This window comes from Mirounga angustirostris, unplaced genomic scaffold (assembly GCF_029215605.1).
Source record: "Mirounga angustirostris isolate CCGP_5_RB_7025 unplaced genomic scaffold, mMirAng1.0.hap1 SCAF_2, whole genome shotgun sequence".
NCBI lineage: Eukaryota > Metazoa > Chordata > Mammalia > Carnivora > Phocidae > Mirounga > Mirounga angustirostris.
Genome location: NW_026991710.1, coordinates 49,314,435 through 49,335,692, shown reverse-complemented (window position 1 = coordinate 49,335,692; position 21,258 = coordinate 49,314,435). Strand labels below are relative to the sequence as shown.

The following is a 21,258-nucleotide window of genomic DNA, read 5'->3' as shown; positions in this document are numbered from 1 at the left end:
ATCAGTGGTGGTGTTTCTGTTGCCTTCATCCTCCTCCTCAACATTATCTCCACTAATACTAGGAAAAGGAAAAGATAAAGGCAAGGAACAATGAAAATCATGATAATGTAGCACAGTACAAATCATGACAGGAGAAATGTGTAGAACATCACCAGTCAACAACATACTGTGTTACATTATATGTATTTCGATCTCAAACTTTTCAAACAGTAATTCAACTTCTACCATCAAAGGTGTTAGCCTCTTATAAGATCACCCTCATCATGCTCTCTTAAGAAAAACTTCTCACAAACTATAAGGAATCTACTGAACATAGTTGATAAATCTGAGCTGTCCTATGAGAAAACAGATGGTGTTTTATAAATAGGCCTGGGTCACCTGTTACATGACTTGAGCAGCCCAATTACTAAGTCCTTTTTCTAAACTTTGTCAGTTTCCAAATGAAGTATTAAAAAAAAAAACTAAATTCAAGAACCATAGCCTTTATATTAAAAAAAGTAAAGGACAGCTACATCATTGATGGGAATAGCTGAAATTACAATAATTTTACTCATATGACAGCTAGACATATTAAACATGTGTGTGTATATGTATGTGTGTATCCATGTATGTTGTGCAAGGGTGAAAGAGGTGATGAAGTAAGAAAAGGGGTGAAAGGTAAAGGATGAGTGTAGGAGAAACGAGAAAGGTAAAATACTTTTTTTTTTTTAAAGATTTTATTTATTTATTTGAGACAGAGAGAATGAGAGAGAGAGAGCACATGAGAGGGGGGAGGGTCAGAGGGAGAAGCAGGCTCCCTGCCGAGCAGGGAGCCCAATGCGGGACTCGATCCAGGGACTCCAGGATCATGACCTGAGCCGAAGGCAGTCGCTTAACCAACTGAGCCACCCAGGCGCCCGGTAAAATACTTTTCTGACATTTATACTTCTAAGGGTCATTTTTTCAAGATAAACAAGAAAGCTATTTAAAATAAAAATTCATCCAATATATTTATATCTGTTTCCTTAGCAAGAAGAATGTCACCTCTGATTTATAAGGGTCATCTCAAACATTACTTGAGACTAGATCTTGACAAAAGTGTAAGCTAAGAATACATTGTTGCACTTATCAAACACTGTCTTTCAACCCCCTAAGGTCTATTTTCAATAATTTCTTTCAATAATTTCTTTCAATAATTTCTAAGTATAGTGACCTCAGAGTTAATACATGTCAAATAGATTTACAGAGAAGCTTCCTTATCAGATGCAGTCCAGATCAGAAAATTTTAATTGAACAGAATATTACAAAATACTGATATTTTCACAAGTATTTTGATTTTGCTATACAATTTCTAGCTCAGTATGATTCCTTTAATTTAAAACCCAGTGAGAGTAACATAACCTGTAGGCCTCATCTTGGGGTTTTAACATCACATGTTTTTGCTTAGCTAATTAATTAATTCAACTAATATTTATTAAGTTCTAAGTACTATGCTGATGCTGAGGACATAGTTGTGAAGACAAACAAGTATGCTATGGAGCCTAGCCTATGTATCAAATAGACAAAAATGCTACATAATAGAAAGACAGACAGATAATAGACTCTTTTCTGATAATACTTAGTACTATGAAGGAAATTAAATAGATTAATGTGAAAGTGACAGAGTGATTCCAATACCTATAGACAGTTTTATATTTTTATATGCATTTTAGCATACAAATTCCTAAGAGGGATATTAAAATATTCATAACTTCTTTCCACTCTGTCATATTCATATTCATCACCTCACTGGGAACACATTTGCCTTATCATTCCATCAAAAAATGCTTGCAGAAAGACAATGAGTAACACAATGTTGGGTATAAGGAATTCCGAGAAGTACAAAATATGATGCCAGTCCCTGTGGAGTTTTCCAGGTAACTAGGGAAAACAAGTTACACAGGCCTAAGAAGTCAATCTTGGAAATCTATTAACAATGTTAACAATTAACGTTCCATATACAAATGTGCATCACAAGAATTCCAAGAAAAGTGTCACTAATATCCAGTCGAGAAGAGGGATATGAGGTGGACCCTGAATGAGAGCAAGTGTTGGCAAGGGAGGGAGGAGGATGATGAGAGTCCCAGGCAGGAAAAAGAGCATGAACTGTCTGGAACAAGCTTATCTGAGGTGGTCCCTTCTAGGAGGGGAAGCCTATACCGAAAGGAGGTTTGCTTGAGAAGAAACTTGTTCGTGGATTTTTATCTGCATCCATTAAGTAATTTAATATTTCTGAGAAGAATGATCTGATGAACGTGATATTTTACAAAGAAGATTCTGAGACTAGTATGCAGTTTAAAAGCGGAAGAGAACATTTATAACAATTAGAAGGTAACAGCTTTAATGTAAGCTCAAATAGCAGTGGTAATAGGAAAGCACACATATAAAATGGTTACCGATTCCATAGATAAGACAACATGTCTGATGAGATGAGTAGGTTAGGGTACAGGGAAAAGGAGCTGTCAAATTTATTATCAGTGACAGGAAAACACTTATGGCTTTATCACCAGTAACATTATGCTATATTAAACACTACTATTGAATAAAGTTACCCATCACAAAGAGGTAATGGATATTTTTTAGGATGTCTTCACACTTTTAACATGTCCCAAACATTTTTAAAACATTTAATATGTTGCATGCTTTATATAAGAATATACTCACCTTTTCAAATCATTGAAAAAAATTTAATTATAACATACCAACATTTTAGTTTGGGATCAGTGATGTACTGGCCATTACTTTCTTTACCTCTACCATGATGTTTCTATATTCATATGTAACAATATTTTTATAAAACCGTCTTCTGTTTTCTGATTTTTATGTTCCTGAAAAATTATTTGGTCCAGTATTACTTGTAATCTTCAGATATTTATAGATTAAAAAGAAATTAACAGGATAGGGCTTAAGAGGATGGGTGAAATAGGTGAAGAGGATTAACAGGTACAGACTTTAGCTATACAATAAATAAGTCTCAGGATGTCAAGTACAAAAAAAAGAGAGAGAGAGAGAAACAAACAAAGTTGGTAAGTGCTAAAGATCTGTCAAGTTCAAGGATCCTGGAAATTTCAAGCAATCACACATTTTTTCTGATTTTCTATATATGCTAATCAATCCCTGTCTCCAGCCTACATCTCTCTCTTCAATGCCAAGTATTACATATTTAAATCACTCTTTAAGTCACTCTTCCCAAATCAACCATGATCAACTGAACGATGTGCTCATTGAGAGAAGAAACTGCCCAGCTAGATGTACATCACAAGTATGAATACAGAAAACAAAGTGACATCAGTAACTGATTCATGGACTGCATAAGGAAATGAACTCATAAGAATCAGAATAGGCTTATCCACATGACAAGTGACCTTGGACACTGATCACTGTCTTTTTAGGGTGGGGTGCTGATCAAATTCCATGTCCATAAACTTTTATTCCATAAATAAAATTTGGAAATATTTTAAAGAGAAGCAAAAAATGATTTAGAGTTGTCACCTTTAATTCTTCCAAACAACAAATAATAAATTCTGAAGCTGCTAAGACCAAGAAGCTAAAGAGGATCTACTAACCAATATTGACAAGAGTATTACATTATATATGAGCAACACACTTTTGAAACCATAAACTTAACTCAGTACCCATCATCTCTTACTCTTGATTACATGTAAAATGAAATGAATTCTTTTTGTCCTTTCATACTAATGAAGTTATTCAGTGTACCCCAGGTCTCTGAACATTTAAATACTAATTCAATTTTTTAAGTAATTTATATTAAAAAATGTTTATTATGCAAAGTTCAAATTTATGTATATTTTCTTTTCCTAATTTATGTATATCTTGTATTAGGAACTAATTTAATTTTTTCTACATATCTTTAAATATGCTAGATTATATAAAATTGAGAGGCTGGGGTTTTTTTGTTTTGTTTTTTAAGAAAAATAAGATTAAAAATCACTTGAGAATAGAAACAGAAGAAAGGTGATGAGTAGAGATAAGAAAACACACTAGGACTAGAAAGGATGAAAATGTTCATAAAATGAGACACATTCTCTCATTTTGTCTCAATCTGACAGACTGTATCTATTATAAGTTCCTAAAAAAATAACTCCCTCACTTAACTGACTTAGCACCAACTTCCAATAATTAAAAGAGTATGTATATTCATCACTATACATGGAAAACCGTGGAATATAAGTTTACACATTTATTACCAGACAATCAGATGCACATGAATGAATACACACATAACACATATATGGACACAACACTCGGTTTCCATGTCCTCATTAAAATTGAGGCACTCATAAAGAAAAACAAATACTATGAAGCTGATATAGATCCCTATCCATGTGTAAGCTGATATAAAGTACATTTTTTTCATATGAGAATGTCATAAATGTAAATAAGAATATTTTCAAATACTTCTTGAACTTTTTTTAAGATTTTATTTATCAGAGAGAGAAAGAGAGAGAGTACAGCAGGGGGAGCAGCAGGCAGAGGGAGAAGCAGGCTCCCTGCTGAGCAATGACCCAGATGCGGGACTCGATCACAGGACCCCAGGATCATGACCTGAGTGGAAGCAGACGCTTAACCGACTGAGCCACCCAGGCATCCCTTTCTCACCTAATCTTGCCTAAGACTGAATTGTTTTGATCTAGCAAAGGTATTTCCTATATTCTATGTAAACAATGTTTTACAACCTCTTTAAAAATAAATGGCCCAAGAATAGACTCTTAACATTTTACAATATACAAACTGCTGACAGACAGACATATAAGAGAACAGTTTAGACGTAAGAATAGCCTGCAATGGGAAATCTGTAATACACAGGCAATGCTCTTGGTTGGGTAAACATGGAAAGGAATATTAAATGGTCCAGTGTTCCTAAGGATTTTAATATGAATCCTGAAATATTCCTAGAAATATCTGACATAGTCTAATATTAAAAATTATTATTATTATTTTGTAATGGTGACTACTACAAAAGTTGACTACTTACAAATAAAACTGACACAATGAAGATTAATATCCCAATGATAACTTTAATTTGGACCCCCCAAAATAACTAATTAGCTATTCTTCTTATTACCCCCAATTAGTTATTTCTAATTTGAAAGTTCAAAGCAGGGAAGTGATGAGATTTGTTTTACCGTTCAGGATGATTTCACGGGCCATTTTATAGAGAATGGACTGTCAGGGGACAACAGAAGAAGTGGAAGACCGGACAAGAGGCTAAAACAGATGTCTGGGTAAGAGATAAACATGTGGATTATGCATTGATCAGAGGAGATGGTGAGAATTAAATTAATACATATTTTAGAATGAGGCAGTATATACACAATAGAATACAGACAAAATAACTTGTCAAGTCTATATATAGAAACCTGAACAAACCTTTCCATTTTCACATTGAAAATGGGCACATACACATTCATCAAGAAATATATTGATGTGGAAAACTGAAGATATTTATGAAGAATTCATAAATGTCTGGTAGGAGTTGAAATTTAAGCAGAAGATTACAAAGGGACCTCTACTTTTTTCTCTATCTGTTTCCTGTTATTTTTCTTTCTTATTAGTAAGGATGAACTCCTTTTAAAACAATGAAAAATACTTGAATCATGAAAGAAAACTAAATAAATGGCAAAGTCAATGACTGAATATTAATTTTATGGACTACAGCCTCCATAAAAAAAAACAATAGTTGTATTTGTGTAAAGGATATCAAATTTAAATGGTCAAATCCTAAAGATTCACCAAAATATTATAATAATCACATATAACTATATGTATTACTCATAAAATATTTTCAAGAAATATAACAAAATAAAATTGTTCTGACATTAAAAATGTGGGTTAGCGGTACTTAGGTGGTTCAGTCGGTTGAGCCTCAGACTCTTGATTTTGGCTCAGCTTGTAATCTCAGCATCATGGGATCCAGCCCTGAATTGTCAGGGTCCACAATCAGCGGGGAGTCTGCTTGATTTTCTTTCCTTTTGTCCCTCCCCCTGCTTGCATATGCTTTTTCTCTTTCAAGTAAATAAATCTTTAAAAACAACTAAAAATAAAATTGTGGTTTACTTTGCTTTTACTTCAACATCATCTATAATGAATGGAATTATGAATTCTATGTTCTACAATTTAATGTTTGAAAACTATCTCCTAAAAACTGATATTTTTAAAGCTCAATGGCCATAGTACTGTATGAATCAATTTTATAAAATATTCATTAATATGTGAAAATATTTGCAAAGTGCATTTGGTTTCAAAAATTATAGTGATGATATGTACATTTTTTATTTTACAAGTCTCAAATTTTTACAATTTATATCAGTTAAACCAAGCTGAATGTTTTAAAATCAGCTCTAACCAAAAACTCTAAAACTGGCATAGCTGATGAACGTTAGTTAATTTTGAACTTAATGAATAAGAAGCTAAATATTCATTAAAAGCAGTAGTATAAAGTACTATTCTTGATTTAAAATTATTACATCCCAAATTTGAGAACAATTTTAAAAAGCAGGATTCACAATAATCATTAAGCTTTCATTCATAGTTTCATAGAAAAAAACTATACTATGTGTGTCCATTATCTATTCTGACTTCAGAAACAAAGGACTAAAATCAGAATACCATTTCATTTTATTACTATTTGAATACATAGTTAGATAACATGTATTTGGAATTAAAGAAATATATACACATTTGGGGCGCCTGGGTGGCTCAGTCATGATCCCAGGGTCCTGGGCTTGAGCCCTGCATAGGGCTCCCTGCTCAGCGGGAAGCCTGCTTCTCCCTCTCCCACTCCCCTGCTTGCATTCCCTCTCTCGCTGTCTCTCTCTGTCAAATAAATAAATAAAATCTTAGAAAAAAAAAAAAGAAAATATATACACATTGTACTTGCAACATTGCTTTGATCTAAATCATGACTCTTTCTACCAAAACTTACCATAGTGTCAAAGTTGAAGAAAGATTTCATTAAAAAGGTCATTTGAATTTTCCACAAATAGTATCAGGGTCAATTAGCACAGGATTTGCCAGCAAATCATCCAACCATTGCTGTGGCCGACATCATTATCAAGGTATCGTTTATCAGTGATTATAAAAGAAGCTCCTCCAGGAAACCCCAATCAACCCATTCATTCCTGAAATATCTTCTGACACCTACTGTGAGCCACATACCGATCTATCACTTAAAAAATGACAAGAACCCAAACATATCTAATCCCTGCTCTTAAGAAGCTGGCATTCTAGTAAGGTGACTAAATCAGAAAACTAGGTGGGGCATGTACGAAGTCAACAGTATTTAGGAATAAAATGAACACTGGATCCATCTGAGACATATTTTGGTCTGATTATCAGGACCTGATGTAATAGTAGCTTCTGGGGGAAGACAGAGATGTCAAGAATAATTCAAAAGTTGTTGGCAGGATGAAAGTCTTATTTAATAATATAGGGCATCCTGGTAAGTAGAACAGTTCCAGAAGGCAGAGAGAGATTTTTAAAAATATTTTTAAGGGGTGCCTGGGTGGCTCAGTTGGTTAAGTGACTGCCTGGGATCAAGCCCTGCATCTGGCTCCCTGCTCACCAGGGAGTCTGCTTTTCCATCTCCCTCTGCCCCTTCCCCTGCTCATGCTTTCTCTCTCTCTCTCTCTCTCAAATAAGTAAATAAAATCTTTTTTTAAAAAATCTTTTTAAAATATTAACTTTGAGAAGCCTAGGAGTCATCCAAGTTGAGATGTCAAGTAGGCAGCTGAATATAGGAGTCTGGAGCTATAAAGAAAAGTCCGTAAATTTGTGAGTCAGGGGCATAAAGTCAGTATTTACAGAAAAGGAATGTTAAGAGGTCAAGTAGGATAGGGGCGCCTGGGTGGCTCAGTCCTTAAGCGTCTGCCTTCGGCTCAGGTCATGATCCCAGGGTCCTGGGATCGAGTCCAACATCGGGCTCCCTGCTCAGCGGGAAGCCTGCTTCTCCCTCTCCCACTCCCCCTACTTGTGTTCCTGTTCTCGCTGTCTCTCTCTGTCAAATAAATAAATAAAAACTTAAAAAAAAAAAAAAAAAGGAGGTCAAGTAGGATAGAAAACCAAAAGAGTGAACTCAGTATTTACTAACAGATAGAGGAGGAAAATCACATGGCATTGCCTCCAACTGAAAAGGAAATATAAGAGACATTTGGTTCATTACATTAAAAAAGGAGGAGAATTCAGGAAGAAGTGAGACATTCAATACTTTGAATACCACTGAGACTTAAGGAAGATGAGACTGGAAATTATCCATCATACTTTGCAACATAGGGAGAAGAGGTGGCCTAATAGAGAATTTAAAAAATATGCACAATCATGAAACTACAAATTATCAAAAGTCATGCCTTTGTAAACACTTCACCATGTAATACAGTATCTAAACATCTTATATAATGTGTATTTATTGATATATTTAACAAAGCTTGATTAAATTCCTCCTAAGTGATGAGCAATCTATTGTGGGCTGACAACTGGGAAGGGAATAATGCAGGTGATGCAGTTTTCGTATATTATGAGTCCAGAATAAAATGAAACAAATACACATGAGACACTAAATAGCATTATAATGAAAAACAGGCATCATTAGAATGCAGTAAAATAATCATTTCATTTCTCTATTCTACACAGTTTGCTTGAGAACTTCTATTTCTAAATGTTAAAATAGCCATTATAAGGACTATTGGTTTGTAGCATATCCTTATGCTGAACTTTAAGCAATTATTAACTATATGCCTAAATGAAGCATCAGAAACAGCAAAAACACCAAGTTTAAGTAAGAAAAGTATCATAATTATTGAGACACTTGCAACACTAATTTAGGATTAGGAGAGAGTCCAATGTACTTGTTACTTACCAGGTTTCTCTTGCCTTTTGAAAGTTAAAGCCTGCTTTATACTCTTATTTGCATGATGGGCAATATATAGATATAAAATGCATTAAAAATCATGGAAAACTACATCCAAAACTAATGATGTAATGTATGGTGATTAACATAACAATAAAAAATTTAAAAAAAAGAATGGATGAGCATAGAAGAAATATTTCATGGCAAAACAGTCACAACCAGATTAATATGACATAATAACTTGACTGAAAAGAGTCAATGTTTTTATCTTTAGAATTCTGACAAATAAAAATGTATGACATTCACAGAATCATAAATGTGGCAGCACAATTTCAATTATATTTTGAAATAATCCAGTATCAAGAACTTAGTCTGGCACTAATTCTTCAGGGGAAAAATCGATGACTTACGTATGTCAAAGCAAGGGATTCTACAAAAGGCTCCAAGAAAGCCCAGTAGGTTCACTTTGCTATTATTAATGATTAAAAAATAATAGCAAATATTTAACTTACTCTGTGCTAGAACCCTTCTGAACACTCAACATATATTGACTCAATCACCATAACAAAACTATGAAGTAGGTACTATTATCTCCTTTTTAATTATAAGGAAACTACAGCAGAAAAAAAAAATTATTGATGCAGGATCTAGTTACAATGTAGCTGTAAAGTGCTGCCTTATCTTTGCCCCCTGCTCAAAATAAAGCTGTTACCTTTCTAGCCCTGTCCGCCATGGTGCTTAGCAGCCAGGGATGCATGGTCTCAGACATGTTTACCAAGTAAAACACTGACTTGAGGGGCGCCTGGGTGGCTCAGTCATTAAGCGTCTGCCTTCAGCTCAGGTCCTGATCCCAGGGTCCTGGGATCGAGCCCCGCATCGGGCTCTCCCCTCAGCGGGAAGCCCGCTTCTCCCTCTCCCACTCCCCCTGCTTGTGTTCCCTCTCTCGCTGTGTCTCTCTCTGTCAAATAAATAAATAAAATCTTTAAAAAAAAAATAAAAAAAATAAACACTGAAAAAAAAAGAAAAAAAATTATTAACTTACCCATGGTCACTAGGACAGAAGGTATTTGATATTATTATATTTTATTAAGGGCTTAAGTTATTTTTAAAATATTATAAGACTCTATTAGACAAGTACATTATAAGGTATTATTGACATCAATACGGTGACTTCAAATGCCTTCCAGCCTGAGGAACATTTAATATTAATCTGTCTTTTCAGATTTTCTTGCTTTCATTTTATTCCATTTTTTTTAATTTTATTATGTTATGTTAATCACCATACATTAGATCATTAGTTTTGGATGTAGTGCTCCATGATTCATTGTTTGCATATAACACCCAGGGCTCCACTCAGTACGTGCCCTCTTTATTACCCATCACCGGGCTAACCCATCTCCCCACCCCCCTCCCCTAATCATTTTTGATATGATGATTTTACAACAGAAATCTGTCATATTCCAGTTCATTCTGTTGATATTTAGGTTTGGTCTCTGTGCAACACACCAAACTTTAGAACGGTCTGAGGTCAATGGAACTTGTTAGAAGTGGTAGCAAACTGGTCCGTTACCTAAGACTGAGTACTCCTAAAAAACAGCTGTCCTCTACGTCAGGAGGCCATCTTCTGTTGAGCGTTTGGCCTCTGAAAAGACAACCACTTCCCCTGACAAAGGAAAGGGTGCCTACTATCCAGTGAGAGCAGCAAGCGTGGGGAAGGGGGAGAGATGCTGATGTCAGATGGCCCTCACATCTATTGGTCTTGTTTTATAGAGGGATTGCTTAAAGCATCTTAAAGATCCTATTTCACGGTCCATACAATTTACCTCAGATTCCTCACCAAGGCAGACTGCTTAAAATTAAATTAACAGAAACTATACAGAGGCTGCATCCCAATTCATCTCTTTTCTTTGGTTACAAGTGATGATAATAATGATTATGATGACAAGTGATTTAAAATCAGAGGGCCAGTTTATCTTACACTGGCATCTCAAACTTTTGGGAAAAGGCCAAGACTTATGGAAGGAGAATGGATATTAGCAATCAATGATTATTTGAACAGGAAAGACACTAAGTTTGAAACAACTGTTTAAGATTCATCATCATTTTAACAGCACCTGGAGGCTTTCCTGAGCTCGTGGTTCTAATGTTGGCACTAAACCTCTGCTATCCTTAGTATCAAAATACTCAGTGAAATACATTCTGACATCAACATATCAGATATGGGGTACATTCACAAGAAAAATCTTAATATGCATAGTGAGTTAGTGTTAAATCCAATTTCTTAATTCTGTATTATCTAAGGGACATTGAGAAATACCACCTTTATAAGGAATGAACAAAGAATGAAATTAAGTATATAAATTTCTCAAGTTGTATTTATTTTCATATCTCAGTTTTATTGATTGCGGGTTTTAAGTACAAGCATTGTTAAAATGTACATTTCAGTAAGAATAAAATAACTTGGCTAAAAGAATGGGAAATAGGAATAAATTTTCATTTGAATTCAATATTGTTAATGCAAGTTGCATGTACAGTCTTATTCTCCCTACAGAGGTTGTACTCTAAATTGAAATGTCATTGGTATATTTTATAAATCAGAAGTGCTAGTTCATGTATATTTTATTCTCTATACCAATCCTTTTAGGACATAATTAAATGCAAACAAACAGAAAGGAACTAACGCGAATCAATGTGTCCTTCTGAATGACATATCCTTCATACCTGTGAAGCCATCTCATCAACGAGACTATTGTACTCACGCTCATAAATTTGAAAAGCCTGGTTGATTCCCTCCCGATCCCATTTACATTTAGAAATATGTAGCCATATAACTTATTTTTCTATTAATTTATAAAGTGCTTCAGTTATGATGAAAGGCAAAATTACCTGTTTGTTTCCAAAGATATATTAATATTTTGATTATCTTTGTATCTCACTGTTGATGTCAAGCTTTTGAATATAAACTGAAATGTTAGACAGATTTTGTTGTGTTTCAGAAGACAAAGCATTCAGTTGGGATACTCCAAAGCTGTCGATGGGATCATCTTTCACTAAAGCCACTTAAGCCAATATATGGATAAAATGATTCATCACTTCAGCTCTACAAGCCATTATCTCTAATTAAAAACTACCCCATAATACCTATTTTATTGTGACGTCTGTGTGGTAAATAAATTCAAGCAATCAGTAAAACACCAAGGAAATTACCTTTAAAAAATTACTCCATTTCCAAGTGTAACTTCCTAATTAAAATGACTATCTCCAATTCATATTTCTGAACTGTAATTTATGATAGATAATTTGAGTCTCTGAATATCCAATACTTAGGCAAAGCTATTGCCCTAATTTCTTAAATCATACTGCCTACAAAATTTTAGTAACTGTTTTTAACCATTTATTGGCCTTTTATAAACGTGTACATGAGAATTTACAGAGCTACCTCTTAGGTTCAAAAATAAAAGCAATAAGGCAATGAAACTCCAAAATCACTTTCCCCAAGTTTAAACAGCAGTGGTGAGGATAAAATCCACTTCAGTTACATTTATTATAAAATTACCTGGGAATATACTAAAAGATATATGATACATGAACCCACATAATTATTAACATTACAGTCCCCAAGGCCTTTGCTCCCCACCAGTTTACTTAATATATGCTTCATTCTTCCTCACCTTTAACTTTTCAGCTTGTTTTCTACCCATACTTCCTTTTTTAAGAGAGACAACAAGACACAACAGAAAACAAAAATTAGGATTGTGTTTCATTAGATACAGATGTGAGTCTGTCCACTGCCATTTACTAGAAGTACGTCATGGGCAACACAATTTCCCTTGCTGAGTCTCAGTTTAAAATTGTCAAGGTCCAATTCCCTTTATCTCCTATGCTGCCAAATAAACACTTATCCAGAATGTTGTATATTACTACATTTCAATATGTAAATAGGAACTATACGTTCACAAAGCCGTGCCTTTTCAGACCTAACTTTTATAACTTTTGGCATTGTTGTTTTTCCTTTTTTTCTTAAAGATTTACTTAATTGAGAGTGACCAGGAGGAGGGGCAGTGGGAGAGGGAGAATCCTGAAGCAGACTCCTCACAGGGGGTGGAGGCTGACGCCAGGCTCCACCCCAGGACCCCAAGATCTTCACCTGAGTCAAAATCAAAAGTCAGCTGCTTAACTGACTGAGCCACCCAGGCGTCCCTGTTGTTTTTCTTAAAATTCTCTTCAGTACTATCTTTCTGCCCCATTGTCCTCCCCTTCTGTGTCCCCTTCTTAACTCCCTATTTAATATTAATCCTTCTCAGCTTCCTTCACTGACACCTCATCCTCTATTACTTCTTTAAATGGAAGTGTTCATCAAAGTCCCATTTTTAAACATGTTCTTTTTTTTTTTTAAAGATTTAATTTATTTATTTGACAGAGAGAGAGACAGTGAGAGAGGGAACGCAAGCAGGGGGAGTGGGAGAGGGAGAAGCAGGCTTCCCGTGGAGCAGGGAGCCCGATGTGGGGCTCAATCCCAGGGCCCTGAGATCATGACCTGAGCCGAAGGCAGATGCTTAACAACTGAGCCACCCAGGTGCCCCTAAACATGTTCTTACTCTATAATCCTTTTTTGGCTTATGGTTACTATATATATATATATTATGCCCAACTCTTATCTCAAGTTAACTTTGGCCTTGCTTCTAAGTTCCAAAACAATGCATTTCCAACTGCATCAGGAACAACAAACACAACCAATATTTTCAGCAAGTCTTACAAAATTTAAACATCCTACAACCATTAATTGCCCTCTTCTAGTAACCTCAACTCTTACATTCCCTGTGATTTCAATCTATTAAAATCACATCACTGGTCTTCCAGTCTGCCATGTTATAAATTCTGTTATAATGTTGGAGACATCCTTCTTATACATTCTTCAGCCTTACCTTATCATTTGAATTCTTTTAAACTGATTCCAAAATACCTCTTAACACCACCCCCTTCCTTTTATTTCTATAATTCCACAAGTTGAAAGTTCTTGTGAACTCATTTGGCTCTTATCTTCCACACCACTGCCACAGGCCTATTTGAAATGGTCTCTCCCTATACTTTTATGAAGTCTCAGATGACTTCATACTACCTTAGCATTCAATAACTCCCAAAATACAACCTCAATCTATCTTCCAGATCATCTCTCACAAATCTTCTCCAAACTGGATTCACATTCCCTGAAATGTCATAAATGTTCATGACCTCCTACTTTGCCCATGCTATTCCCTGAGTCTCAACCCAACTCTTCTTTCACTACCCAACAGAATTTTAACAATTCTGTTTCTTGACTGAAATGATCATTGCCCCTCTGGTTGTTTTACTAGGGTATTTGCTTCTCAACTCCAACATCCATCTCCTTAGAATCCTCAACTCCACAGAAATACTACGTAAGCCAGGTAAGTAAAATTGTAAAATTTAGGGAGTAACTGACTCAGATAAGCTATAGTTTGTGTTATCTCAAAACTCAAACCAGTTCTCAATTTTAAAAAGTCTTAACCCCTCACACCAAAATTAATGACAAAACTCATAAAATGTAGAGCCCTTAGAAATACCTCTTCATAATATTAAGGCTAAAAATTAATTTGTTTCACCTATATTTTTCTTAAAATTTCTGAAAAGTGTTAGTTTTTCTGTTATCTGATAACCTTACTTTTTTTTGCCAAACCAAGATAACTCATAATTTCTACCTAACTGTTCTTAAGTGTGTGTGTATATATACTTAACATTCATATATATATTCTTTTATGTATAAGTCAGATATTAAGAATATATAAATTCCTAAAACTATTCATGAAGAATAATATCACATTACCAAAAATTTTATGCAAGTGAAAACTGTGTTGACAGATTACTATTAATTAATAAGACAGTAAGATATCTCTACCAAACCTTATTAAAAATCTTTACAATATCAATGAATTAGATATTCTGAAGCATTTAAATTAGCATCAAGTATTTATCTGTATATCCTACCTAAAAATACCTTGGACTAATTTTGTTTTCTTTTTTTTTTCATGTTTACAGAAAATATCTTGGAAACCTTAGTATATAATATAACCAAGTATAAAATAAGATGCTCCATAATACTTCCATTTTGTCTTATCTGTGTTTATGCATAAACATGTTATGTTTGGGAATAAGTATATACTGATAAGCATAGTAATGACATATGTTTGGCACAATCTTAGCTGAAAATACATAATAAGAAATCAAATAGACTAGAAATAAAAAAATCTTATTTTTTATTTAGAAAAAGCCAAATATCTAAAAATGTTTTAAGGAAGACATTTTGAAGATATTCTAGTTGGTCATCTTTTTATTTTTATTTTTTTTATTTTATTATTTTTTTAAAGATTTATTTATTTGACAGAGAGAGACACAGTGAGAGAGGGAACACAAGCAGGGGAAGTGGGAGAAAGAGAAGCAGGCCTCCCGCCGAGCAGGGAGCCCGATGCAGGGCTCCATCCCAAGACCCTGAGATCACAACCTGAGCCAAAGGCAGACGTACAACGAATGAGCCACCCAGGCGCCCCGTTGGTTATCTTTTTAGAGATACTAAGGTGAATATTGCATAAAAGGGTTATAGATCCATTTAAACTCTTGAGACTCTAATGTTTACTTTAAATGAAAGATTCAGAAGACTCCTCACCCCCAAAACACACACACACACACACACACAAAAATCTGATGGTTTTTCTCTTTCAAGTATGGAAAGACATGAATATATAAAGCAATAACTAACTACATTTGCTTCTGTTGGGACAAATTTTCTAGTATATCCTTTACAAGTTATCAAAGTTATATAAATTAAGGGATGTGTGAAATAGTTGAAGGGCGTTAAGAATACATTTATCTTGATAAGCACTGAGTACTATATGGTATTGTTGGATCACTGTATTATACACCTGAAACTAATATAACATTGTATGTAAACACTGTAAGTTAAGTACACTGGAATTAAAATTTTTAAAAAGTTATATAAATTAAAAGATAAGTCAGGAAAAGATTCTCAAACATGGTAGTACCTCATTGGGACCTTGAAGGATAAATAGATATTTTAAAGACCAAGAAAGATGATGGAAAGAATTAATGATCATTTGAAAAAAATTCATATCTAATTATAAAACTGTGAATGGTATTTAGCCACAAATATACAAGAGATACTCCTCTCAGCAGCACATTATATTTTTGTTATCTGGAAAATAGATACTAAAGAGAGTACCATCAAGGTATTCTAACTCATGATTATCAGTCATATTTGTGGAACTATCTAGCATCAGATGACTTTACTAAAGTTCCTAATATTTAGTTATTTGATACTGCAGATCATATTATATAAATCAATTTTAATCAATCTTTAAAATTAACAGTCATAAATTAAATCATGCTGAAATCATAAGGTAAATTTTCCTACTTGTATTCAGCATCACAGTATATAGAAATATTTCTCATGATTTCTCTGTATACAATGTAAGAAAAATAAGCAGGTCAAATAAGGCACTAGAGCAATAATAAAGTGCCATAAAAAATAAATGATTCTTCTTGTTGATACTATTATTAGACCTCTAGTGTTTTGTTTTGTTTTGTTTTTTCAAAGATTTTATTTATTTATTTGACAGAGAGAAAAAAACAGCGAGAGAGGGAACACAAGCAAGGGGAGTGGGAGAGAGAGAAGCAGGCTCTCCACCGAGCAGGGAGCCCGATGCGGGGCTCGATCCCAGGACCTTGGGATCATGACCTGAGCCGAAGACAGACGCTTAATGACTGAGCCACCCAGGCGCCCCAAGACCTCTAGTGTTTTTCACATGCATCTCATTGATCTTCACAGCAATTGTGTTAATTTGTTAGCCAGATGGCATTTGCCAGTTTTATGGAAAACTGATAACAGACAAGTATTTTGCCCCAGGTTATGCAGTTCTAGAAGACAAAGCTAAAACTTGAATATAGGTCTTCCAATAGCATTCTAAAATAACTAGAGTGGGACTTCTTATCTGGTGTACAAATTTCTTTGAGACAGGTGATAAAAAAGGAAAGATTTAAAGAAAGAAGTTCTAATTCACCTCACCAAGTAAATGGCTTTTTTTGACCTTGGATAACATTCATCTTTCCTTTTGTTTCTTTACCTATAAAAATGAGACTTTGAACTAATCTCTAAACTTTTGTTCAGTGGAAATATTTTATTATTATTCTAGGATTTGCCATGATAAAAATATCTGTGAAGAAACACTAACCAATGTTATCTAAGGAAGCCAGAATGTTTTAAGATTATTAGTTAGTAAATCTAATGCACACTCACATAGTGAAGCTCCCTAATGTAAAAGATATCATGGCAGAAAAAAATGGAGAATAGAAATGTGGTCCTTAAAATTTTTAACTGTGTAATCACACCACACCAGATCTAAAGTCGTAAAAACAAAGAAAATATTGTTTAAAATATTTAAATATATCTTACTTCTCTGAAAATACAAAAATAAATATAGTCATGATTCTAAAAATCTACCAGCATATATCAAAAATGAATTGTACCTACATTCTTAACACAATAATTATTATCTAAGCTATGAATTTTGAGAACTATAAAGCCAAGGAAAACCGTAATACCACATCTTAAATCAAGGAAACTATTGAAATGTATGACATAGGATTTCTATTTATAGTCACATTAAAATGTAATAATATCTGAATTAAATTAATATACTTTTTGCCTCCTATAAATTACAGAGCCTTTAAATTTTACTTTATACTACCTATATATCCAATTATCTGTGTCTAAACTCGCCTCAGAAGTATGAATATTCACCACAGTTAATAACATTAAGTACTGAGCCATATTACTTTCATTAACACATATTAATGTGAATGAATAGAACATTTTACTGGAAAAGGATCCAAACAAAGATTGGGCCTTATTAATTTTCTGAACAGAATATTGTTTCTCTCTTCAAATGGTCTGTTTTAATTCAAAGTGGTTCTTTCACAGAATTTTTCAATCTGTATCATTTTATCAAAGAATAAAGCACTTAGCGAGACCAAAAAAAAAAAAAATATATCAATAAGAACACTGTCAGAAGAATTAAGTACTGCAAGACCATAAGAATCAGACACAGATGACTACAAACAAAATTTTATCTAAATTTGCTGCCTTTCTGAAGACAAAAGCACTTCAGATGTCTAGAGCTCCAAGTATGTTCAACTGCAAAATATCAACAATTGCTATGGCAGAGACTGCTGGGTAATTACCCAATATCCATTCTCTATTTCCTCCTTACTAACATAACTCCACTTCTTTTAGCAGAAGCCCTGTTCTCATCTTAAAAAGAAATTACACTCCCACTCTTTCAGATATGGAAGAATACAAAGCATTATTTTTTCTAATGAAACATGAGTAAGTTCTTGAGTGTAATACCTCGATAATCTCCAAAATGAATGGCAGTCCTCGATGACAGGTGCCTTTTGCTTCTGGTCCTTCTCCTTTTCCAGCCAGAATATGGTGACTGGTACTCCAGTGACCATTTGCAAGCATGAGAATGAAGGTCACACATAAGGACAAAAGAAAAGCTGAGTCCTATAAAACCATACCAGCCTCCATACCCTGTGTCTGGATGACTCATTTTAGGAGAAATAAAAAATCCTATCTTTAAGCAACTTGGCCCAAACTCTACAGCTAATTGAAACAGTTGCCTAAAATGTGTCTCTCATTTAAAAAAAAATTAATTAATGTTCTTGAAAGCCTTCACTGCACTGCACTACCATCAACATATGATCAACCTGATTCTGTTTGACCTATTACTTCAGGAGTCAAAATTTCCCCCAAAACGATCTCCCTCACCAAAGTTCATAATCCATATGCCTCATTTATGGAGTAGACCCAACTTAAGCACAAAACTGGATGATTCATTATATTTATATACACTTTCTCTAAAGTGAAAAAAAATGGAATTTGGTTTAACTATATTTTTAAAGATTTTATTTGTTTGAGAGAGAGAGAGAGAAAGCACGAGCCAGAGGACGGGGGCACTCCCCACTGAGCAAGGAGCCTGGCGCGGCAGGACTCAATCCAAGGACCCTGGGATTATGACCTGAGTTGAAGGCAGAAGCTTAACCAATGGAGCCACCCAGGTGCCCCTGGCTTAATTATTTTTAAACATCTATTATCATTTTAATTAACATTAAAGGACCCTTTTCTAAATTTTCTCAAATATAACCATACAGAAAACAATTAAGCCAAACAACAGGATTACTTCCCTTCTTATTTTTTTTAAGATTTTATTTATTTGTTCAAAAGAGAGCGCATGCATGTTAGGGGAGGGGCAGAGAGAGAGGGAAAGAATCTCAAGCAAACTACCCACTGAGTGCAGAGTCTGACCCCGGGCTCGATCTCATGATCATGGGCTCGATCTCGTGATCATGAGATCATGACCTGAGCGGAAATCAAGAGTTAGACACATTAATGGACTGAGCCACTCAGATGCCTCAGGAGGATTACTTTCTAGAGTAACATTTTACAGACTATCTGTACTGGAAGATATTTTTAATGTAATCTATCATAAACCAATTATTTCATAAAATATACCCCTCTCACCAAAACAAGTCCACTGATCATATGTTTGGATATTAAAACAAATAAATTGCTGTAAAAGTTTCTCCAGAGAGTTCCTCTTGCTTTGTCACACACTGGAAACCAGCAGTTAGCACATTGGTATAGATCCATAGCCCATACTTTGTTACGACTTTTCTAAGTCATTTATATTAAGATTCAAACATGTAGGCAAAAGTATTTTTCTAAATATTATCAGTACACCCTCTGACCCAATTTAGTGTTCAACCATCCTCTTTTCTTTACCACAAATTGGAACTGAATTAAATAACATCATTTTGAGGAATCTGGGTAAGTTTCTGATGTCCTTATTCCTTATTTTGGGGAATAAAAAAAGGTTCAATGGTCTTTTGAAAGACATTTAAAGGTTATTTAGTTTATTCTAATAGGTGTAGAAATACTAAAAACAGTCAAAGCTTTAGCTTTTACTAAAAATGTACTCATTTTTTTTTATTTCCTCTCATATGTGTTCAACCAAAATTGATACAGACATGTCACTATGATGGCTGTAAAAATATACTAACAATAATTTCAAATTAACACATTATAATACTTCACATATTTTTACCTATTCTAAAATTAAGCACAATGAGAAAATAACTGAAAAATGTACTTTTTTATAACCTCAAAATTATATTCTGTAATAACCTAAACTTAACAATGGACATTGATGAATTTTGATTGGTGTTTAAACCGCAGAAGAAACAGATGAAGGGAAGAAAGAGCCTTCAAAAGGCAAGACTGTCAATAAATTCTACAATGCTTTATTGGAAGAATAGCTCAAAAGCAAGAATAATGTGTTGGTGTCAGAACCTGGCAAACATGTCCTCATCTAGATTCTCTACTTTGGGCAACGTCATGCTATATTATTAAAATGTATGTCCTTGGTATCTTGCGGTGCCTGGGTGTCTCAGCCAGTTAAACGTCTACCTTCAGCTCAGGTCATGATACTGGCGTCCCGGGATGGAGCCCCATGCAAGGCTCCCTGCTCAGTGGGGAGTCTGCTTCTCCCTTTCCCTCTGCCACTCTCCCTGCTCCATTTCTCTCTCTCTCTCTCTCTCACTCACTCTAATCAATAAAATCTTCAAAAAAAAAATATATATATATCCCTTGTTCTCTCAAGTGATTATCTGGAAAGATAAAGATATATGTTATATTGAAAAGGAAACAAGGCACTTTAGTTTAAATAAAATGGGTTGTTTTTTCTTTTTTTATGAGAAGAAAGAAGAGGAGAAAAAAGGGAGGAGTAAGAAGTTATTGGTAAAAGGAAATAGTGACAAAGAATACAGGAAAATGAGATAGATGAATTATGGTCAAATTTATTTGTTACTGTTATTTATTAGAAGATTATTATCTCTATAAAAACAGCATATCAATCTCAGGTAAGCAATGATTTGCAAGATGATACAACTCTTAACATTGTTGTGGCCTTCATGTAATAAATTTCTAAATTTGGAGATTCCATCACCATTAAATGTTCTGCAAAAATTGTTTGGGATATACTACCTTGGATAAAAATGTTGTCTATCCTTAGTAACTCTTTAGTTCTTTATGAAAATAAAACAAAACAAAATCCTCCTAAAATAAATAAGATTCAAGAAAATAAGGCATTTATTCATAAATAAATAACATTTTCAATAATGAATTAACCAATATATGAAAGGCAAACTACTATAACTGGTAATTTCTTGGTATATGACTTTTTAATCAATTTTTTCAAGTTTTATTGAGATCCAATTCATATAAT

The 21,258-nt window shown here is 34.1% G+C and overlaps 1 protein-coding gene and 1 non-coding gene across 2 annotated transcripts in view; one reads left to right on the top strand and one right to left on the bottom strand.

Annotated features, from left to right (window-relative positions):
* Nucleotides 1-21,258, bottom strand: part of ADGRL3 (adhesion G protein-coupled receptor L3) — an 819,557-nt gene that overhangs the window by 574,928 nt on the left and 223,371 nt on the right. The window lies entirely within an intron of this gene.
* LOC123849163 (small nucleolar RNA SNORA63) lies at nt 9,523-9,653 on the top strand. Its single transcript, XR_006791989.1, has one exon. It is a non-coding gene; the product is annotated as a small nucleolar RNA SNORA63 (small nucleolar RNA).